General features: G+C 38.9%; 1 protein-coding gene across 2 annotated transcripts in view; it reads right to left on the reverse strand.

Annotated features, from left to right (window-relative positions):
- LOC131942272 (plexin-A2) overlaps positions 1-25,913 on the reverse strand; it is a 174,676-nt gene that overhangs the window by 125,285 nt on the left and 23,478 nt on the right. The gene's annotated exons all lie outside the window — the stretch shown is intronic.

Genomic DNA, 25,913 nt, shown 5'->3' on the forward strand with positions numbered 1-25,913 from the left:
GCGCTGACGTATTCACATTGATTTTACGGTCACGGAAGTAGCTGAATCGAATACATGTTTGCGTGCGACTACTTGTACTGTTTGTAAACTAAAAAATATAATCGAATACTACAAAACATCTAAACGTGAGCAAGACATATGAAAGTGTACTAGAGAGAATATGGATAGTGGATATACAATGCAGAGTTTGTGGGTAGTGGATATAGAATGCAGAGTTTGTGGGTAGTGGATACAGAATGTACTAGAACAGGTTGTGGATTGTGAAGGTAAAATGAGCAGTCTCCTCCCTCACCCCACAGATTCACACACACACCATGGAGTACAATTCCTCAACCCACCTACGTCGAGAGGTGTCTTAAGCTCCACCATCAGTTATGAACGGCTCCTTTTCCACCTCCTCACCTAATATAAACCCATGCCACAACTAGCCCCACCCCCAAACCTGGATACAAAAGGGATAATGGATCGACTAGTACCCCCAGCTAACTATACCAATAGACAAACCAGCATACCCCCCCCCAACCTCCTCCCCCACCCCAACAACAATATAAATTAATAAATTAGCACTCTACACAATATAAATCGACCAACCAGACCCCCCACCCCACAAATATTAATGCACCCACATTCCCCCACTCCACACGCGTGAGTCTCTACACTCAATATACACGCACTCATCCATTTGTTTCTTGTTCCATCAATGTCAGGGTGACACAGACACACAATTGTTCGCGCGTGTTGTTAATGCCGACAATTATTAATTAACACGAAATTCTTTCAGACATTTCTTTGTTGTTCAAATTTCCGGAAATTCTAATTACGGCTATTAACCGAACAGAAAAACAAAAGGGCAAAAAGAAAGTTAAATATTGGAATAATAACAGTGCAGAGGTATTCAGTGGGGCGCAGTGGAAACATAACACAACCAATTACGTTTAATAATGGTGTTTTTTTCTGGCACAAACCACAATACAATATTTTATGGTATTTGTTTCAGCGAAGACCTGATGCAGAAACGTTACTTTTGCTCCCTGAGATTTATAAATTTTCTTTGTCTTCTTGTATGTCATCGTCTGAGTTATACCAGCAATATTAACTACAATGGGCCATCGATATTTTAATATGTTCCGTCATATATTTAGGCTATACCTAATTTCTTAAGGCTAGACTTTACCAAATATAAAGATGTGCCGTCATATATTTAGGCTATACCTAATATACAGATGTATTATCTAACAGCTAGGCTTTGCCTAATATAATAAAAGATGTACTTTCATATATTTAGGCTATACCTAACATAAAGATGTACTTTCCTACATTTAGGCCATACCAAATATAAAGAGGTACAGTTACATTATTAACTTTATACAGACAAAAACACTCGGCAACACGTTTGTCACTGTACATTAGCCTGGTGTGCACATCACAGTAGATAGCGCAACTAGACATAAACACATCTAACATTAACATACGTAAAGTTTACTTCAATTATCTCATACGAACATTAATCACACCAACAGCAGGAATCGAGTTCACTAGAGCGGACATCATTATTATAAGTTTTATGGATTGACTTTCAATATCCAATAAATCCATGGAATAATCCAGTTCACGGAGTACATTAATCCATGCCACAACACTGTACACGAAAGCGAATGGTGTATGCGTTATCTTGGTGTTACGTCATCGCGTGTGAATCAGATTCTAGTAGCAATTAGTCATCCACATAATGAGAGTAGGCCTACTTGAAAGTAATTAATTGACATAATTTATTACGTAATAATTAATTGATTAATTAGGTTTGAATTATTAGAGTTAAATGTAAAATGTATAGCCACGCTATTACTAAAGAAATGTGTGTTTGAAATATTATTGAGAACCGCTGATCTAAAAGTGAATACAGTGTATGAGTCAGGAGCGAATCATTGATGACATTATAATTGTGTATTACGGTCGGTGTAAAGGGGGCTTGGTACGGATGTGAAATTGATAGGCTATTGATACGTGATAAAAGGTGATTGGTGTGTTGATAGGAGGGAGACACAGGGGTCCATTCACATTCTGATACAGTGGTCTGTTTATTGTCAGAAATAGGGATCAATTCAGTCAGACACAGGGGTCAATCTACAATCAAACACAGGGGTCCATTTACAATCTGACACGTTGGTCTAACCACAATCAGACACAGGGGTCAATCTACAATCAGACACAGGGGTCCATTCATTGCCAGACACAGGGGTCCATCCACAATCTGACACAGAGGTCTAACCACAATCAGATGCAGGGGTCTATCTACATTCAGACACAGGGGTCCATCCACGGACACGGGGGGTCAATTGACAGTCTGCTATAGGGGTCTATCCACTGCCTTAGACAAGGGTGCATTCACAATCAGTCACATGAGTCTATCTACGTTTTTATATTAATAGGTTCATTACGGTTATAAAGGTTCTTTTTTTTTTTTAATTACGAAATTATTTAACCTCTGTCTCAGGACCGATCTTAGTCAAGGGCGTGCATGCTAGTCAAGGTCACCTACGCATGATCTCAAAGACATACCTGGCGAGGTACTCACCTCGGCAGATCTGGGAGTTATTTACGAGGCGTGTTTGTCTTAAGTCTCGCTTTCACGGACTGGAAGATAAACCGAGAGCAAGTCGAGTCGCTCGCAATGTAAACACGAGTCTGGCGCGACAATGTGCGAGACAGTTGACTCAGCAAAATACGAGCTTTATTTAACACTCGTGGCATTTACATGGGCGGCCGTGCAAGCTGGGGCGACATTTACAGGGGCGTCATTGGAAGGTGGGGCGTCATTTAGAGGGGCGTCATTGGAAGATGGGGCGTCATCTATATGGGCGTCATTGGAATGTGGGGCGTCATTACAAGGTGGGCTGTCATTCAAAAGGTGGGGTGTTATTAAAATGTGGGGCGTCACTAGAAGCTGAGGCGTCATTTACATGGGCGTCTAGATAAACAGGGGTGGGCGTACAGTTACCAAGGTATGCCATTTCTATTCACGTCCTCAGAAGATTAAGCATTTTTTACATGGGTTTTGTAAACACTTCGGGCGCCCATTACATGGGAAGGGGGGTTGCAACCATTACATGGGGGCGAAAATTACATGAGGGCGACCGTTACATGAGGGCAACCATTATATGACATGAAGGCGCCTGAAGTAGGCGGATATAGTATTTACAAGGGCTCATTAAGACAGGGTGCGTTATTTGCATGGGCGTTACACCCGCTTGAGAAACTAATTTCGACTGGCCCAATAAAAACATAACAACGAATTACACACTCTGAAAGGATCGGCCACTTCCAAACTTGAACGAAAGACGGGAAGACAGTACATGGGTGCATCGTCGAGATGTTTATTTTTTTTTCTTCCATTTCTCCAGTTGGCATGGGATCAAAACTGCTCCCTCGTGTCTCACATTCCAACTGGGCATGTAGCAGACGTCTATGTCGCCCCCCGGCAGACGTGTTTGAGTCACGATTATCATGGCAGGGGGGGGGGAGGGGTTACGGCACCTGGGGTAAATAAATGTGCATGTTAATTCTTCAAAGCGACGGGGGATCCAGATGCCACGCAGGTCATTAAACTCTGTTATTGCCAGAGAAGAAATACATTAAGAACAAAGTTAAAAATAAACGTTTCGGTCATCGGTCTCCGACAGAATAAAACATCCCCTCGTCATCAACTTTTCTTTTTTTTTTTTTTGTGCCCACGACACATGGGGCCGCAACAGAAATCTCCCTCCACTTTTTGTCGGTCGCCGGCAATTTTCCTGGCAGTCCCCCATGACAGTCCTACCTCTGCCAGCTGCTTCCTGGCCGTGCGCCTCCACATCTCTCTTGGTCTTCCCTTTCTTTTTCCATGAGGAAAGCGTCCTTCTACTTCTCCTAACGTGACGCCATCTAGTCTTGACCCGTCGTACCACGGCAACATCAACCAGTAATGAGGACAGCACCCACTAAAAACGGGGCGTGGCCATAAAAAAAACCACTTCCGTTTCCTGTTTGAGTAAAAATCTATCACCGCGCGAAATGAAAACACACCGGCTTGACAACTACGACAAACATGTTCAAATTACAAGCAAGAAATATCAAAACAACTGACAAAAGCCTTCGTCGACTGTTTCTTTTCATCGGCCAATTTAGTTGTTTTTTTCCTTTAAAGCACAAGACTACAGCAAACCTTTAATTTTGTACAAAAGCCACAGTGAGTCTTTAAAACCCTCTTATTTTATAACGTTCACCTGTTTGAGGGGTAAAAAAAGTTTACCACATAAAACCTGAAAGAATATTTTATCTTTTTTTTTTAGTGTTCTCAGCCCGTAACAATTATTTTACAGATTAGAATGTACAAATGACAGTCACAAAGTTTTGGTTTCATTCAAGACATCCTGTCTTCCGATTGGTTATCTGGACTAATGTAGGTGGTAGACCTAGTGGTATACTTAATACAGAGAGAGCTTGATTGCAACACGATCTATAACTTTATATCAATTAAATTCATCGCGGAGAAAGCATGGCCTTGATCAGAAAGATAGCTCTTTTCCAGTAAGTAATGGTTGGTTCTTTCCACTAGCAAAAAATGGATGATCCATCCACCACCAAACAATGGATGTCCCAGCCACCACAAACTATGGATGGCACATCCACCACCAAAAGATGGATTGCCCATCCACCACCTAAACACCAATGGCCCCCTCCACCACAAAACAATGAATGACCGTCTAGCACTAAACAAGGCCAACACAAAACTCAACCAGCAATTTACATTGACTAATGTATTAGTGGCACGAACACCGGCAGTAGGGGGGGGGGGGGGGGGTGAGAGGGAGAGTGAGACGGAGAGAGGGAAAGAAAGTTGGCTCCGATCCATCGCTTTCTTAAATTTCACATTTCGTGTTTCGGAAAACAGCGCCGTCGCGTGGTTACCTCCCCTTCTGATAGAAATGGAGGACTCGTTTTGTTTCTATTTTTAGAGAAGTTTCAAACTTGTTTGTTCGAAAGACAAAAATGATTTACAAATTAAAATCACATCATATAACTTAAAACTACAGTTCTTCTACACTATCGTACACGGGGATAAGTTTAGGTAGGCTTTTTGTGTGTGAAAGTTGGTGTTTACATCTGAGGGATGGGGATGGAGGTCAGACATTTAGGCAGAAGTATAGGTAGGGGGGTGGGGAGAGAGAATCAGAAGAGTGTTGTAGGGGGGATATCTAAACAATAATGGTGTGGAAGACATGAGTTGAATATCTGAAGTGTATGTGGTGGGGGTGAACGGGAAAAAAGTCACAGGAAAAAAATAAGGAAAAAAAAGTCAGTTTTTGCTAGGAAAAAAAGTCACAGAAAAAAAGTCACAATGGAAAAATTGTATCGGAAAAAAGCACACAATTAAAGTCAGCCGTGTGGAAGACATGATATGAGTATCAAAGGTGTGGGTAATGGGGGAGAGTCAGTGGTGAGGAGCTTCACTATACCAGTTGTATGAGAATATTGCAGGGGGGGGGGGGCTAATTTGTCGGCCCAAAAGAAAATAAGCCAAACATACTAAACAAAATAACAGTTATAAGTATAAGCATCTCTTTTATTTTCACCAGAATCGATTCCCCAAAAACTGATCCAACCTTAACCCTGATCATAACCATGCCAAGATCTATAATATATATATAAACATTTCTACCATAACCGGCAGAAAAACAACAACTTCGAAACAGCTTTTTTTAAAATTCTATTTTCGTCACATTCTACATCCCCCCCCCCCCCTACCCTCCATCTATTTCCACTTCCTTACCCCCCGCGCTAAAAATAAATCAACTTTTATATTTAAAACTGAATCAGTCCTAAGCAACCAGACATAGGTATGACGTCAGCGGCCCGGGCTGTCTTTTATTTATCATTGCGCACTCTGGCAAATTGCTTCCTCAAACGCCGCAAGAAAAAAAAGTTCTCTTTCACCTCCCCCGGGTTTCTGGCCATTGGGTCCCCAAGCAAGCGGTTAATGCTGCTGTGTTAATGCAGGCCAACCATCGATGGAGTGGCCGCCCTTTATTCGTTTCATTGACTCCGTCTCTTCGAGACAAAATCTTAGGAATCGAATCAACGCCTCGATACATCAAAATTTTTAAAGGGGTGTCGAGGTGGGGGGGGGGGGGGGTGAAATAGGGGAGGGGAGAATGTGATAATAATGGATAAGCAGTAAAGGAAGTGATATGCGATACATATAATTGTGAGGGATTGATATGCGAAGTGTAATTGTGAGGGGATTGTGATGCTCGCATAATGGTAGGAGGAAGAAAAGAGTTTAAAAAATAGAGATATTTTAGAATAGTTGCTTCCACTGAGTACTTTACTGTAGTAAAACCTTAGAGCTCTTAGACTATATCTTGTAATTAAAATGTGTTTTAAATATCAATAATGAATGACAGAGTAGATTACTAACAGTATTATTACCCTCATGTTCGAAAGTTTTGATGATAAAACAAAATACATAAATCTCGCGTAGTCAATGGGTTAAAAGCTAGTAAAAGGGGGTGGGGTGGGGGTGGAGGGGAGAACAATAACAAGGGAGGCAACTCTCAATTCAATCAGCGTCAGGGGAAACAACCAAGATTGAGGCTAATAACACGAATTACGTCTCAACTAAGGACACGACAGAGGTTCAATGATCCAACAAAAAAAAAACTTTGTACAAAAAAAAATAAACAAAGTTTTTTTTTAAAGAAAACAACAACAAAAAAAGTTTTAGTAGAAAAAAAAATAAAGTTTACAAAATGTACGGAACGGTTATTGAAGTAGAAGTTAAAGTGACATAGCTTTCATTATAATTATTTTTGGTTCAGCTTTCAAGACGCTCGTGATATGAGCTGGGGAAGGGGGTATAAAGGGGTGTCAGGGGGTATTGTCACGTGATCAGGGACGGGTCCATGCTTTAAGGATCGTGCACTGGTGAGTACATAAGGCACGTAGTGCTCCGTGACTTCTGGTGGACGGGGAGTGTGGTGTGACGTCTGGTGGAGAATCAGCGTGAGCTAAACAAAAACACGTGTTACACAAGTCACATGATATATATATATATATATATATATATATATATATATATATATATATATATATATATAACGTTTACCGTTTGGTGAGTTTAAAAAAAGTAAATAAGCATTTTTTTCAAAATTAATAATTATTAGAAGCCTAAATGTAAAATAATTGTAAACTGCGTGACCAGCATAGAGTCAGGCCATAAACTATGATATAAATAAACTACTGCGTAAATGGTCACGTGGGCTGAGCCTGGTGTTTTTTTTTACGTCAAAATTAATTAGCTAAATAACACGTACCTATTTTTTGTCGACATTAAAAGTTCCTTTTAATTACTAGGAGTTGGGTGATTTGTTTTCTTTTAGCCTGAATGAACTTTAAAGAGATGAGCATGTTTTGGGTATTTTTAGAAAAGTTGTGATCCTAAGTAAATATCACCTATTAAACCTTTCTTTTAAAAAGTGTCATCATTAGTGTATGTAATACTGGTTATATACTGTAGCTGATATACATATAAAAACAATAAGTCTTCGCGTACTCATAAAAGTAAAGTGTATCGTGTACCGTTAAGATAAATCCAGCGAGTTTTTTTTTCCCAAGACTTACGACACAGTAATGTCAACCACTTATTGATGTCGCCACAAGTCTCAGCGCCACTGATTTGACGTTGTTTTATGTCAATTACATACCCCATAAATACCAATAGGACGACAATTTGTCCTAATCAATAACGACATGTCCTCGACTCCTATCGCTATTTTAGGATTCACTGGCAAATGTCAAACAACTATTCCAGATTTTTCCAGATATTTTTTTTATTTAAAAATTAAAAAAAAAAGGCTTAAAATAGAAGTACGAAAAAAATTCAAGAAAAACAACTCCACTGCATTTATTGTTTTCATTGGGTTGTAATGGGAGATAACTATAGCTGAAGGGGAGAGCAGCGTTGTTACAAATACCCCAGTAATGGCGGAGTTTTACAGTGTGTATTGACTTCTCCCTGATGGAGTCAGATGGCAGAGTGAAAATATAGTGGCTTGCTCTTCTGGTCGATGTTGTTTACTCAGGTTATGCTGGACAATATGTGGTTTGGGTGGTGGTGTGGTGGGGGTGGTGTGCGGGTGTGGTGCGGGTGGAGAGGGGTGGGGGGAGTTACGAAAAACGAAAAATGTTTACACAAAATTAATTTTAAAATTAAGAATTGAAAGAAGAAATAAGGATAAGAAGATGGGGTTGGATAGAATACACACAGTGCAGACGACCAACCAACATCACCAGACAGGCATTGAGGTGAAACCCTCTTGGAACACGGAATAGAAGTCGGCCAAAAACACATGGAAACGGGATGGTTGAGAAGTTAGCACAGGACAGAGGACTCTGGAGATCTTTGGTTGGCGGCCCATATCCCTGAAGGGGTGACGGGCAGTGATAATGATGGCGGTGATAGTGGTGGTGGTGATGATGATGATGATGAATATCATGATAAATGTCATGATGATGATGATGATGATCATCATCATTGTCACAGACTGTATTTTTATGTATCTATATTATATTGTGTTTTACATGAAATTGCATGAATGAAGAGTACCTGGCTAGCGGAAGGACTGTCTGAGCGATCCTCATGTGTTTATCCATGTTTTTGGGTGAGATCGCTCATGTACGTAAGGGGAGAGAATGGACCGAATAAAAGGGAGAGCAAAAGGTGAACGGGTGTTGTGTGCTAGGATTTGAGACTGGAACGAGGGCAGTGAATGTAAGATGTCTCCATGACTTGGAGTCGTGATTATTATTTGTACCTATATCAGTTGATCTTCAAATATGGATGTACCACGGATTTATCTGTACATAGTGTAAATAAAGTTGTCATTTCAAGTTGCCACTGTTGCTCGTGTTCCTGTATGAAACCCACAACAACAAAGAATACATGTTGTTACATATGGTGTCAGAAGTGGAGGCAATAAAGTGATGTTGCTACATTGTATTACTGTTACTTATGATGTCACAAGTGGTTGAAGAATTGGTGCTACATATGTCAGAAATGGAGATATTACAGTCTGTGGTCTTCCACTGTTTACCAAGTACGTCAAGTTCTTGAAAGTCATCTATCTACACTCAAGTCAGAAGGGTTGCTGTAGTCAAGTCAGACGTTTTGTTCAAGTCAAGTCATCAACGTGATAATTTTTATCACCTTATTTCGATATTGTCTCACCAATGTCGAGTAAATATCGCCTGTGTGTTTTTTCTGTTTGGATTTAGCCGATCAAGTCTTAGTGTTTTTTTTCTACTGTTTGGATTTAGCAGATCAAGTTTATTTTTGTAACTGTTCCTAAACTGTTCCTAAAGATGTCTTATCTAAAACTGGACAAATTTCTACTCTGTAACAGGCTACTAGAACTATTTTGAATTTTTTCAACTTTTTGGAATCAACAAAGTGAACTATTTTTGTACTATATATGTACTATGAACTTTTCTTGGATTACTAGATGTCTCTAATCAACTGAACAAAGCCAGAATACAAGAAAGGGTATTGTAAATTAATTAACATTTATCTATTGTCAACTAATGAATTTATATTTTATGTCATAAATAGAAAATATATCAAAATGTTATGTTTTGAAGAATATCTAGCACTAGCGAGGGCGCAAGGCATTAAGAAGATGAAGAAGCAGATAGCCTGGGCAAACACTCGATTTGACAGAGACATAGAAAAAGCATTAGAAGCATGGGACGAAGAAAATGAACAACCCAAACTAGCTCATGGAAATGTATTGAGAGAACTAGATGATGTGATAGAAATAGTGTGTAATAGATCAAGAGCTATTACAGACATGCATAAAGAAGAAGACATTTCAGTAGTAGATAAAGCAGAGGAGACTGTACAACCAAAAGGAAAGAGAAAAAAAAGAAACAGAAAACAGAGAGCAGATAATAGGGCTGAAACTATGGAAAAACAAGTAGGCCTACATGAACTAGCATATGAACAAGAACTATTAGAAATGAAAGCTATAACAGACACAAATGAACCAAAATTAGAAAGTGAACAGACAGAATTTAAAGCAGAACTTGAAGAAATAAATATTGGCAACCTTTGGAATGAAGAACTAAGTAACATAGTCCAGGAAGAATTGAAACCCAAGGAAAAAACAGAGGTTGAACTTAATAATGATTTAAAGGTGACATATACATTAGAATGTCTTAAGATTGACTCTTTATTAAATGATACGCAGGTACACGAGAATATTATTGAAAGTTGTATCGTAAGTCCATCAGAGAATGGCAGTCAACAAGAAATAAGTCCATCAGTGAATGGCAGTGATGATTTAATAAGTCCATCGGAGAATGGCAGGAATCATGATAAACTAATGATGATTAATGAATCAGTGAACTTAATAAGCCACAATGAAGAGAACGTACCTATTGAAGATTTACTTCGAAAATTGGAGTCAAACTATAAAGAAGATATACTAGAACTCAAGGATAAATTTAACAAAGAAATGGAGAAATTAACCCAGAAATTTATGTGTGAATTAGAATCAATAAAGAAGCATAAGGAAGTTAAGAAAGATGAAACAATATCTACAAATTACAATGTTAATAAAAATGCACAGAATGAAAGTAAAAGAAATGTAGCAAACTATGAATACAGTCAACATGTTAATAAGAATGTCATTAATGTCATTAATGCACAGAATGAAAGAAAAAGAAATTTTGCAAACTATGAATACAGTCACCATGTTTATAAGAAGCCAAAATCTAGATGTTTTTACTGCGGAAAAACAGGTCATTACCAAAATCAATGTTGGCATAGGTTGGCAAATCAGAGAAGAAACAATTATGTACACAGAAAGTCATGTGAGAAATACTGTAATTTAAGAAATAATGGATCAACTTCAAATCAGAATAACAAAAGTGTTAATAGGTATACTAATGGAAGTTACCGACGCAACACATATTATGAGAGGCCAAAGCAATGCCATAATATTTATATTAAATTGATTGATGAACCAAACGAACGTACACAAAGCAAGAAAACTACTGACGTTCAGAAACCAGAGGAGAATATTAAAACAAATGAAGTAACACAAGTTACACGAAATCTAGGAAATGATTATGGTAGCACAGCTAAAAGCTACAATTTGAGGGAGAGATGGCATACAGGTCATCGTCAACTGCACGAGAACGATTACTCATGCTATAGAGGATGCTAAGATTAAATTATCAATTGACAGTTTATTAATATTATACAGTCTGTAACTGTAATATATAAATATCAAATAATGTGTTTGAGTATACATAAATTGTATACTATATCTAAAGAATGTAAACTGTATTATGTTAAACCTATTCTATACTATTAATTAACAGAGAATAACGTATAAAGTAAAAGTTATAGACTATTTACTCCGCATAACAATAAGACGGAAGTCTCAATGATGAATTGTGTACTAGTTCTAGTCATTACCTGTGGAAGGCAGGAATGTGGTTGTGTTGTGACCTAGATTTGTCTGAAATGGGTCGACTAGGGGAGACAACAAAGTATATTACTCATGCGTGGTAATAACATGCCTTGATAAGGTTGTTTTTTTTACCACATAGGATATGGTTATTTAAATTATGAGTTGAATTAAGTCTTTGATAATTTCAACTATGTATTATGTTTTGGTAATAAGGTCATGTACCAGATTAGTTTGGTATATTATTTATCCCAACTGATGTAGTTTTTTTTTATACTACAGTTACTGGGTAATTGAAATGTTTTTTTCTCCTATGTGAATGTATATTGATGCATTAAATATTACATATAATGCTTGTACATTTAAAGTTTTTGTTCAAAATATTGACATATTTTAATTATCACTGATATAGTCACTACATACTGTTGTATTTGTATGCACTATAAATTTATGACTACAAGTGCTTAGTCTAAAATGAATATATTTTACTCTACTTTGAGTTGTACACAATTTTTTGTTGTCTGGCACATGATCCTGCCCTACTAATATTGTATTTATAAATTTTGTTACACAAAATTTTATTCGAAGGGGGGACGTGTCACAGACTGTATTTTTATGTATCTATATTATATTGTGTTTTACATGAAATTGCATGAATGAAGAGTACCTGGCTAGCGGAAGGACTGTCTGAGCGATCCTCATGTGTTTATCCATGTTTTTGGGTGAGATCGCTCATGTACGTAAGGGGAGAGAATGGACCGAATAAAAGGGAGAGCAAAAGGTGAACGGGTGTTGTGTGCTAGGATTTGAGACTGGAACGAGGGCAGTGAATGTAAGATGTCTCCATGACTTGGAGTCGTGATTATTATTTGTACCTATATCAGTTGATCTTCAAATATGGATGTACCACGGATTTATCTGTACATAGTGTAAATAAAGTTGTCATTTCAAGTTGCCACTGTTGCTCGTGTTCCTGTATGAAACCCACAACAACAAAGAATACATGTTGTTACAATCATCATGATACTCGTTTAAAGAAGTTTTAAAAATTAAGACTTTAGAGTAGCGCTATTAAGTTGGTTCCTTACCAACTTATACAGTCCAAACCCAAACCCTAACCTAAATAATGTACACCCCAACACGGGCAATTAACCTTAATGTGAAACAAAACAGATGGAGTGATCATGTAATCAATTATAACCCGACACTGGCTTTAGACGGTACACAATGATTAACCCCAAAAAAAGTCTACTCACTAATTAAGATCCTTTTGAGAACCGCCAAAAAATGGAGGGGGCGTGAATCAACAACCCAGACATACCAAAACAGTTCTGACGTCACAGCGAACAAGGTGTCACGTTGCTAAATCTCACCGCCGTCCTATTTCATTGTATTTAAGTGTCACCGACGTAAAAGATATTCAGGACGTGTTTCCGGCATTCCTAGCATTGTTTAGGCCAGAAGGGGGAAGACAAGTATTGCGCAATGTCTATAAATAAAACATGCACTGTGAGATTACTCTCCCTTTTATAAATGCGTCGTATGAATAGAGTGTTGGTCTATTGTAATGTGGAGTCATGAGACCTCAGAAAAGAGGGTCGGTCTATTGTAGAGTCATGAGACCTGCCAGTCCAGTGTGTAGAAGGAGTAGAGAGGTCCTAGTTTATTTCTATCACGATATCATTGACTACTTGTTATTGTTGTTGTTTCTGCTGATGTTACCAGTATGCTTGAGTCAAACAGATGTTTTGACTCACAGAGTTTAGGGATAGGCTATGGAAACAAGTCCAGACATATTTACCGATAGGGATAATTCAAGTTTAAGATTACTGAATGATATGATATGTGTGTGCAAGGCACGTTACTCTTATGTAAAAAAAAAAAATTCCAGGTAAAAGAAGAAAAAAAAAATTCATTAAAAAAATGCTAGATACAAAATCGTTGTTTTCGACACAAGGGAGGCAAACTCTAAAGGGGAGTAAGGCTGGACAAATGTTGTGACTCATATAGGTGAAATCTTTGTCCGGTGGCCGGACCTAGGTTATAAATAGAAACAAGGGTGAGTAGGTAAATATATGTCAGGTGGGGAGTCAGCATTGGGGTAGCTGGTCAGGGATGGGGGAGGGGCTGCTCAGGTGGGTGGGTGGTCGGACTGTATGACGTGTATCTCGTTTTTACATTTTTGCTGACTGCATTGCTAAAAATATACCAAATTCTGGGAGTGGCGGAAGGTGTTTACATTTTAATTTAAAAAAATCTCCTTAGTTTGTTATATATATATATATATATATATATATATATATATATATATATATATATATATATATATATATATATATATATATATATATATATATATATATATATATATATATAATGTAGAGTAAATTAAAAACACAAACGATATAAATGAAGCCCGTACGTCAGTTAGCCAGTAAATAAATTTATCTTGTCTAACGTTAGGGCGTCCACCCCCAGACAAGGTCTGAGCAATACGTTTTTTGGGATGGCTGTTATTTATTGCGGGTGGGGGAGGAACCACATTCACAAACACAATGAGATATTCGTTGTTTCTAGAGGCACGAGAACTGGGTGAGAGGGGGGTGGAGGGGGTGACACCAAAACAAGATGAGGTATGTTGATTCTTGTCTAACACACAAATAACGGTAGGATGGAGAACGTGAGGGCGGGGAGGGAGAAACCCAAAAACAAAACAAAGATGGCTGATTCACGTTTTACTGATATTTACTGTATAATAGGGGCGGAGGCTGTGTTGTGTGTGGGGTGGGAGTGAGGTGGTGAAAGGAAATCTGAAATAAAATGATAAACATTTGATTTTTCTTTTACATTCACAAACTGGCTTAGACAAGAGAGATTTTTTTAAAAATTCGTTGTGACGGGGAAGGGGAGGGAAGGGGGGGGGGGGGGTTGAACGCCATTAACACAAACACCCAGAAAGATAGGAGGCAGTGTTAAAGCGATCAGTGGGGGTTTCAAATATGAGTACGGATTACACGGCGGGATATTTAACCAGGTTTTCTTTTATTTTAAATTCGGGATGGGCTTTTTATCTTTTCTTGGCGAGTGGGACGCGTAACAAAATGTGCATGTACGCAGCAACAAAGCTTTCTTTAGAATACGGCGATGTAGTTTTCATCAAAGTTTATAAGGATTTTTAGTATTGTGTATTTAATTGTCAAAACCGTAACAAAAAAGCAATTTTAATGTGCTTCTTATCTGTAGATTTAAATACAAACAAAATATTTCAAGAAAAAAATAAATCAATGAACTCGAGAGCCCCTAGCTAAAATGAAACCCGCGAACCCTTGCAGAACCCAAGACCCCTAACATAGCCAGGCATGATTAAAGCTAGTACAGGAAAGTGTGGGTATAGAAATATTTGTAAGTGAACATCGTTGTCATGTCACTATCACCACCACAAATATAAATACATCCAACCACAACTGCGTACAGAAACGCTCTCCAACTAAGACAGGTATATTCACCTTACATGCACGTACAGTAACTCACTCACCAACACACACATACACGTACAAACTAACCCAAACATACCACACACATAAACCTCCACACGCAAACATCATCACCTTCGTGCACACAAAACTCTACCCTCGGGACTACCCCCACCGACAAAGACTAATTCCAGCCCTTATCAAACTCATATAAAATACCCAACTGATCAATCTCATCCCCACCCTTCTCCCCCCACCCCACAACGGTGTTGTTTCCTACTCGCCCCTGGGGTGGGTACACCAGAAGTGAACGATTTGACCGCCAGGGGAACCGATCTTTAAACGTCCCTCTCGCACGCCCGCCATCATCCTTTAAAATTCAGTTTGGCGTTTCAAATCAGGAGAATTGAATTTAAAGGGAGAGAAGAAAAAAAATTTAAATAAAGTTAAAAGAGTGAAATGGAGAAAGAGTGAGTAGAAAATCTGTAAAGAGACCGTAAGGGACCCGGGTACTGAGGGCATTGTGTGCGACGGTCGGGGGAATCGATGACGGTTCTCACACCATGTTACGCAAAAACTCAATTCCGATTTCTTTTGAGCTACTCCGTTCAGGCGGGGGGGGGGGGGGGGGAGAGGGGGGCGGACAATGGGGTAATGGGAAAACAGAGCTTGTGAGCACTCACACACACATAGACACTCTCACACAGTCGAAGAGACACTCAAACACAGTCTCGTCTTTGATGGGGCGGCGGGGACAAAACAGCGAGAACCTTGGGACTGTTTTCAAGAAAATTAAAGACGGCACGAGATTTTAGTGCACTGCTTCAAGGAGTGACGGGACCTTTTAGTAGATTACAGGCTGTGTGAAACTACATGTTTACACTGTACACGTCGTGGGCATGTTGGTATAGGCCTATACACATACACATTGATATAAGCCTATACACTTAAGCATATCTATACGCATAATATAAACAAACACATTGATAACATAACATACACATACGGATGCACATATATATGAGCAGATGCAGATACACATACACACTGGTATTGGCCTACACACATAAGCACACCTATACACATACATTTACACATATATATGTATGTGCAAATATACATACACACTGATATAGCCCTATACACATAGGAAATCATGTACAAATAATATACACATGGATACACATATATATGAGCAGATGCAAATACACATATTGATATTGGCCTATGCACATAAGCAAACCTACCCACATAACAAACATAGCTACACGTACATATCTAGATGCAGATACCAGCGCGCATACGCATACAGAATGTTCTTGCCTAAATCCAGCCCAGGGCAAGTTCACGCGCGCTGCTGTATACACGTTACGTAATTTGAGCTTAGAAAAATAAAATTATATCCCCGTGCACCAGTTAATTAATCATTAAACCTGCGCGCTAACAAACCCCAGTATACGATGTGTGAAAACAAAGGGGGAATGACTCAAATGAACTGCAGTTATCTATAATGAATTTTAAAATATTTTTTCCCTCCTCCCCATTATTAAAGAAAAATATTATTTTTTAATTAACCCTCCAGGGCCTGCGATAACCGTGCAACTCGAGTTACGAATTAACCCTTTTAACGCTGTTGTTTAGCGCTCGGGCGACCCTTATCGAAAACGATAACATTTATTTAAGGTCAGTTCTATTTGTTTTCTCCTGCAATATTTGCCGACGAGAGTGGCTGGCTATTTACGCAACTACTAGGCAGCTTGCTGGTAAAAAAAAATTCTATTCTCCATATCCCTAAGTCTTGGTTTTCGATGGTCTAACATAAACTCCCCCCCTCTCACACACACATACACACATACACACGCACAAGTAGCGCTGGTCAAACGATTTATGTGTGAGCAGTTCGGGACCAGACGGTAGTTACACAATGATGGCGTTGGTGGAGCCGAGATGAGCAGACAAGAGCTTGTTTATCGTCTGGTATTCGGTGCGGGATGACTGTATTTTCTGATGACTAAAAACCTAGTCTTTGAACTCGACAATGAAGACGGATTTCAAAGTAAAATATAAACGGAAAAAAAAATTTGTAAAAATATATGTAAAAATAAAGACACCACTAGACTTGCGAATTACGATGTCTTTCACTTGAAAAAATCGATTTAAATAGCTTAACATCAGTAATAATGAACACACACAAGTGTCCTACCATACCCTCTCTCTCTCCATCTATCAGTATCACACACAAACCACACTCTCAATTATTTCAACAGAGGCCATAAAAATTCCAATAAGACTTTATATAAACATAGCCAGATTTTTTTCTTTTAAACCGTGAGTGCTAATCTTTGAAATTCTGTCTACGGAAACACACAGATCTGCGCAGACTTCTGCTACAATCATGGTGGAGTCTAGGGGGCTTTTCGTAGCAGAAAAAAAAAACTCTTGTAGATGAGATTGTGGGCTTTACATGGTTCGTCCAATCCATCCATTAAAGATGGGCTTTACATTTGAAGCGGGGTTTAAACCGCTGCAGGGTTTTACATTGCTGACATTGCTATTTTTGCAAGAACCAGGACTTGTCGTATTGTCCAAGACAGATGGGGCGGATAGGAGAGCAAGCTTTAAAAAAAAACCTCAAATGTCGGGGTTACCGTTTTCACAGAATTGGGAAGAAATATCGAAAGATGTGAAAAATCTTAACACAGACCTACATATACTCGCAAACCAACACACACTTAGGTATACCACACACGCACATCCACAACCTACATATACTCACATATACGACAGACACACAAATCTACACAAACACTCACATTTACCACACACACACACACAAACCTACACACACTCACGTATACAACACACACACACAGTAACACACACAAATTACACTTACGTACCCCAAGCAAATCACATACAGACACGGGGCTTTCAAATAATCAATAGCACTGTATACATAATTACTTAGTCTTGGCTGTCGGAGAAAACATATCGGAGGAAAAAAGGTTTGACGTGAAACCTTTCAAGGGGGTGAGACGGGGAGATGGACACGGGGGCTAGACTGACTCAAGTGGGGGGCTTGGTGTAATTACGTCACTGATAGTGTACATCAAATGAGTTTACGTTAGGTATTGTGTACATGACACGGTTTTAGTTAGATTTTGTGTACATGACACGGGTTTAGGTCGGGAATTGTGTACATTATATGGGTTTAAGCCAGTGATTGTGTACATGACACTTATTTAGGTCGGGAACTGTGTACATGACATAGGTTAAACTAGCATTGGTGTACGTGGCCTGTGCTTAAGCCTGTAGTAGTATACAGGCTTAGGTAATTTACACATTCATTGGATAACTGATTCATATATATCACAAACTCAGACAGTTGGTGTTAAAAAAAAATAACACAAAAAACATACAATTCTGACAAGGACATAATGTGCAGACAGCTCCTTGTCCATCGGCATCGAGTTGAACGCACGTCAAGCAAGACTGCATCAGTCTCCTTAACGGCTATTGTTTAGTACTTTGGCTCATTAAAGCTTTGCAAAAAAAAAAAAAAATACTGCGCTGGGGAACCATCTCCAGCGCACTCAGTCCAAGTTACGTTTATTGCCCGCAAGTTCAAAGGTCAACCAATACCGCATCGATCAGAAAGGGGCGAGTACCACAAAGAGATGTGGATCACAGGGAACACAGCCCGTGCAGCCCAACTGAACGACCGTGACAGTGCACTTAAAAACGTAACCGCCCATTAAACCCCTGGTCAACGGTCCCTAATCAACGATAATGATTAGTTCCGGGTTGGCTGAAACATGCCCGTCCCCCCGTCCCCCCAAGTCTCACAAAGAGACCCAGAGGCCCCGGCGTTGTCACAGTCGTTTAGATTGGTTGTAATTCCACTTGACAAGTACCCCCTTTCCCCACCCTCCACCCGTCTTAAAACCGCCAAGACTGATTTACACTTAGCTATTTTGTGTGTGTTGTAAATAGTGAGCAGTATTGTCAGTGTGAGCATCAAGCTGGTCATCCAGTCAGGACTAATCACAAATGATCACGAATATGGAAAGAAGGGTGGATTTTTTTTGTTATCTCTTAACACAAAAGGAGGAAACAGGCGCTCAAATTCATTTGGGGATTGGAAATAAAAGCAGAACCAAATCGTGATGGCCACGGATGGTCTTGGCCGTGGCCAGTTGTGTGACGTAATTAGCATGATAAAAGCTGGTGGCCGGATAAGATCAGCTGGTGTCAGCGTTTAAAACAAAAGGAGGGTGGGGGTGGGGGGTGGGGGGGGGGTTCGGAATTAATATTTTAATCACCACTCAGCTAATGGTTTCTTTTACATGCCTTTTAAAGCTAGATTAGCTGGTCACGTGGACGGGGTCGTCCCCACAGGAGATATGCTCGTTAGGACGTGAGGGGAGGGGGTGGGTGGGGGGGTCTGGGAGAGAGGGTAGGGGTGGGAAGCGTTAAACTCACGTGTTCGGGGAAACTGTTTCGAGATAACTCTGGCCAGGGGATTTAATGGAATGCGGTGCCGTCCTGGAGATTAACATGTGTTAGAATGTGTAGGGGGGAGGGGGGGGGGAGAACAATGTCACAGAGATATCTCACACGCTGATCGAGGCGGTGAGGCGAGGGTCCCTGGCCCCTGAGAGATGTCCCCCAAATTCGGTTGTGTGTTTTAAATTCTCAGCGGTCCTCAAATTGTATTATATATGATTGACAATGATTCCCCAAATGAAGTATGACTTTCAAAGCACCTCAATCACTGATGTCTGTCAGAGATAAACGAAGTTCCCAAATATGTTTCGTACGAATCAAAGACAAACCTAGACCAATTTCGAGTACAAAACGAACAAAACTCAACAGTAATTTTTTTCTGTAGGCTTACTCTCAAACCCAAGTTTATTTTACACTAAGCACGAATTGGCCAAAGCTAAACAGTACCTACACATTTTCTAACAATTATTTTATACACTGTGAGTGTTGTTGTTTTTAAATTCAATTACAAAAACTGCTAACTACAGGATTAATTTGTCCCGTAATTAAAACAACAACAAACAACGCCGACATGTCAACACTCGTCGCCTAGCAACAACGCGCATTGTTTCAAACCAACTAGAGTGTGTTTTACTACTTTACCTATTATTGGATAACGTCCTTGTTTGTTTGGTTGTTGTTGTTTTTTTTAAATTACCTTTCGCGTGATCAAACTTACATAAATTTCACGAACGATAAAAAAAAAACAACTAGCACACAAAAAAGACATTACAAAATAAACACGTAGACAAACCACGATCTGACATGTTCTGTATCGCCAGTCTGCGTCCACCAGGTCGATAGAACACCGACTCCAGACAACGAATCTAGGTTATGATCATTCTAATAACCCCAGAAAAACACAAAGTTCAGTTATCATTTTTTTTTTTTGCTTTCTTTTAACCAGGCCATTTTAAGCTCATCTATAATTCTATCATTTTTTAAAGAAAAAAAAAAGCCTCTTTTCTTATTACAGCGGGCTGTTTGCTGCCTTCAATTCGGCTTCCGTCTACAAATTTGTTTTTTTTTCAATGCCGCGCGGATATAGATCTAGGACTTAGTTATTTTAATGAAGATTACAGTATAAAAATATTAATAGTTGCATTTATAGAAATTGTATACGTGCGTTTATACGTTAATATGCATAAATATGTAGACATTGACATATATATATATATATATATATATATATATATATATATATATATATATATATATATATATATATATATATATATATATATATATATATATATATATATATATATATATATATATATATATTGGAGATGGCAACAGTGGCATTTCTGCTATGCAGATTGGGAATGGAAGGAGCTGATTAAGGGTTTGAATAATGTAGGCTTCTTGTTAAGAAAATAATTTCCGTTAAGAATGATAAATCTGCTCATTTTTTTTTTCTTTAACTTAATGTGGAAAAAAAATTACATTAAAAAACGTGTGGCGAACACATTTATTTATTAAGGAATGTAGTCGGAAGTGTAGGAAAAAAAAGTGTTAGCTTTTGAGGGGGTGGGGGATGAGATATACACGTACAAAATATTCGTTTCCTCTGTGTAGTGAAAATCGGGATTTCCCACAAGAACTAAAAAAGGAGATGATATTCCCTATTCCTATTCTCAGCTGACAAGCAACAATTTTTTTTGCGATTATTTTTTTTCTCAAAGAAAAACATAACCGCATCAAAAACTGAAATTGAAATTTTTTTTTTTTTTAAAAACGAGATTAATTTTTTTTTCATTATTATTAAGAAGGTTCTTTTCAAGTTCAAAAGACAAGTGTGGATGTGGCCTATGATTTTATTAGTGCATCGCTAAAGACAATTAAAAAAAACACTGCTTTTTTCAGTAAGAATCAAGTCAACTGGCTCACAGAAATGTCGATTATTATTAGCAACAATGTTATCAGCATCCTTTTATTTAAATGGCACCAAGTCGATGTCATTCTCTTCCAATGTAAGTGCCGACACCACATCAACATGTGACATCTGTCATGGATCAACAACAGGAAACAAGTCTATGGCAGTCACATTCAGCGTATCAACATGACAAGGATATGTCATGGTCATTTATCAGCCCCACGGTGGCCAATATCAACATAACGATTGTCCGTGTTAACATAATGTTGATCCATATCAACATAACGATGGCAGATATCAACATAACGATGGAATATATCAAATTAATGATGAATGATATCATCATATCGATAGCCGTTATCAACATGATGGTCGGTATCAACATAATGATGGACCCTATTAACACAACAATGGCCCGTATCAACATCACACATTTTTACAACACTACAACCGTCCCCGCTTGGCTTTTGACAACAGAGTATATCAACAACATCGACCGCCGGCCGTTGTCTTTGCGACCCCTCCTAATCGCTCTCTAATCAACCGGGTAAAAAAGTAAACCTAATTACCAGTTGGTGAGCGAGCAGCCCGAGGCACTCGCACCAACCCCCACCCCCTTCACCCCCTCCCCCACGTGTGGTTTGTTTCACGCGCTGCTTGGTGTTGCGTCAATTTGTCATCGCGTTAATCGTTATCACGTGATCGCGGGGCCCTCTGTGTGTGAGTGTGTGAGGGACGGAATATGTGTCGTGATGAACTCATCCAAAATGCAATAGCCATGCCGACCTTGTGTCAGCTGGACAAAAAAAAAATACAAGGCAAGCGATGTCTTCAGGAATTCGGACATGAGGCAAGCGATGTCTTCGGGTAATCCTGAAAACATCAGTCATGAAGCAAGCAATGTCTTCGGGAATTCAGACATGAGGCAAGCGATGTCTTCGGGAATCCCTCAAAACCTCAGACAGTAGGCCCGATGTTTAGGGAATTCCCGATGTACGTTCATTCGTTCACTGTAGATTGCAGAGAACGTGAAGATGACCACAATCAACTAGAAGTAATCAGAAATATCCGATTCATTTAGCGAATGATTTCCGTGTTCAAGTGCTCAAATGCACTGAAACCCTTAACGCGTAAATTAATTAAGGTTTAATTAGCGGGAAAACTAAAAGTTCGAATAAATCCTAGCCCGCGTTTGAATAATTAATTGCCACGTTGAGCGAAGCGGAGAAATATGAAAATTAAAAAACGTCGATTTGACGGGCAATAATCGATATGAAGTCTGTTGGAATAGAGTTATTGTACATAATTTCCCTATGTACGGCTGCCGAATGAAAAACAATGTATCAAAGGAGCCGGCAATGCACCCGACGGCAAGGAACCGGCCGGCAATCACTGTGCCGTGTGCGCCAATCAAATACGCGCACGTTTTATTTCCTGTCGGTACATTTCCGTCGACGTCAAGAAAAAAATAATAATTCAGGAAATTGTTTTCTTATTTTTTTATCACGTTGAATAACTAATATAATGTTAACTTTTAGGAGTGAGAAAAATCAGAATTTTAAACACGAACGCTGAATGGTTGGTTGCTATGGAACGGTGAAGATAATGTACACTATTCAGTTTGCCATGATGGTACTGGAGCTACTATTATTAAAACCCTACAAACAACAGTGTCGACTTATATGTCTAACACGGTTTAAAAACAATGGCTATGGAAATTTCTACAATAACTTTAGTTTTCGTAAGGAGCTTTCTAGTTTTCTCATTGGTTATTGATTTAATTAAGGAAAAGTAATTAACTTGAAACAAGATGGTTTAAGTTAATATTCAACACATGGCTTAAAATCTTATGTTATCAAGGAATTGTTGCACTTTAAATTATTAAAACTTGGGTAAACACATGAAAACGAGAAAAGTTAAAGAAATGTGTAAACAATGTCTCATTGAGACAAGGTACGGTCAATTTACATGAACAGGATTTTCGATACTCCTGACAATATTTTTCCAATACACTTGAGCTCATTACCTATCCGACTTAGAAATTTCATTTTAAATTTCCTATATTTTTTACCGCATTTCTGAGTTCGAGTGTGTAAAGTGTTGAAACGTTGTACTCCACGCCCAATCAGTTTGAGAACCGGCGAACCACATATTACCATAATGTATCTTACCATAGGGCTCAGCACACCAACAGCGAGGGGGGAAAATGGGGCCAATTTCTGCCCGATCCACTTATCTAAATTGTGTGAGACAAATTCAAATTCCGTTTATCCAGTGGATTGCCATTCATCCACCAGACGCGGAATTCAATTCTGGAATAATGGATATTTTTGCACTCATAAAAAAACGGCTCCCGAGAATGGAATATTAAATCCGCATGCAGCTCGAAGATGGCCGACCTTGATACGGACTGATGGAGGGACGTCAGTGATCCCAGCTGTTCTCAAACTTTTGTTATGCCCCCCCCCCCCCAGATGGCTGGTTCTGACTCTCCCATCCCCACCTCGCACCCACTAACCAACTTAATATTTTAAAAACGGTAATTTTTTTTTATAAGTCTGTTTTTAAACCGTAGTCTAACTCTTTATTTATTGCTTGCCTGGGTATAAACAGAATATTTTGAGAACCCGTGTTATGCAGAAATGAACTTTGTTTTTTTAAAAAAAAACAGCATGTAACAAAAAATGCCAGTAGCAGTCCTTGCTACGTTTCCCTGAATATCCGACATTACTGAACAAAAAAAATCTTCAATCAACTTTGGATCATTTTCTGGAAAATATCACCCCCCCCCCCATCTCCAATTCTTTCTAACTCACACTGTGATAACAGAGGAGGGGGGGGGGGTGTACATATTTTAACACCGTGTAACGCCGGGGAAACGATGATAAAATTCGCAACCACAGCATTAACTCTAAAACGTTTTGTTTTTCTTTATCAACGAAAACAACACGGCCATAACTTAATTAAACATCGGAAAATATTTCCACACACACTCACACACAAAAAAAAACATCATTACAATGAAGATGGAGCATCCGTCAGCCCTTCCCCCCATCTCCCATTTGTGAAAACTTATAACAAAGTTTCTTGAAATAGATCTTAAACAAGAGAGAGGCACTTTGCCGAGAGAATGGCAAAACTCAAAGACGCATTGTCTTTTTCTTGAAGATAAAGATGTTTTTGTACAAGTGCCAAAATCACGAAAATAGGCGACCTACTGGGTGAGGTGGGTTTAAATGTCGGGAGCAGGGGAGGGGGTGGAGCGCTGAACCAAGCGTTGTTAGATGTGTTGTCAGGTTTGTGGTGCTAGATGTGTGTCTTTAAGCTAGGTGTGTCAGGTTGTGTGTCTTTAGGTGAGGTGTGTCAGGTTGTTTCTTTAGATGTGGTGTGTCCGTGTGAGTGTCTTTAAGACTGGGTAGTAAAATGTATGTCAAAATGCCTTGTCTTTAGATGTCGTGTGTGTCAGTAATTATGTGTCTCTATTACCTTGTAATACAATTTGTGTCACCATGCCGTGTCTTTACATGTGAGGTGTGTCACTGAATGTGTGTACATATGTTTATATCTATGTTTATGTAGATGACGTTGTCGACACATGTGTTACTCAGTAAGTATAAAATGTCGTGTAGCTGTACACTAAGACACAAGCTGTCAGTGAGTATATCGTTGGATGTGTAGGTTATACTTCAAGTTAGAGTACAATATAATCTAAAAATCTGTCGGTGAGTGTTGAAAGATACAAGTGCTGTTGGTTGTGAAATGTTGCATGTGTCATACACAACGTGTTGCTCATGGTACCAAAAAAAAAAACAACTTTCCTGACTTATAATAAACTCAAATTAGAATTACCAGCCACACATTAATATTAGCACTAAACATAGACACAATCTTTCGCAATCGTGGCTATTTGTAGAGCGGATGTCTTTGAATATGGGACAGTGAGCGCTTGGTTAAAAAAATAGTTAACTACATTGTACTAAATAGAAGAAAGCAAAAAAGAGCAATGATCAACTAAGGATTTAAAAAAAAAAGATCACTTGTCAAAGCAATAATTAATTTTAGCTTAGAACTAAGGGTCAGCCATGTCTAATTGTTCTTGCCTATTCTAGGCATTTAGCAGCGTTAAGCTCTGTGATGGCTGGAGGTCGATCTATTCAGCATACGGACGAACAGTTAACCTGTGGTCAGAATAGTGGACTGTCGACCACTGACCATAAAGTGTACGCTTCACCAGTGACCCGTATAACTGACAGTTAACCACTGACCCGTATGGCTTTGATGACCAGTGACCCGTTTAGCATAACGTTGACCAGTGACCCGTGCAGCGTACAAATGACCTCTGACGCGTCTATTTAACATGCTATACCACAACTATTTCTAAAACTGCTCAACCACAGATCGCGATCTATGAGTTTTAAAAAGGTCAACATTTCCAAGAAAAAGTATGAATGCGATCGGGAATTCCCAATGACGATAGATGTTTGTTTATTGAAAGTTATAATTTTGAGA

The sequence above is a fragment of the Physella acuta genome, unplaced genomic scaffold (genome assembly GCF_028476545.2).
Source record: "Physella acuta isolate Inbredline_101_S28 unplaced genomic scaffold, ASM2847654v3 ptg000034l, whole genome shotgun sequence".
Taxonomy (NCBI): Eukaryota; Metazoa; Mollusca; class Gastropoda; family Physidae; genus Physella; species Physella acuta.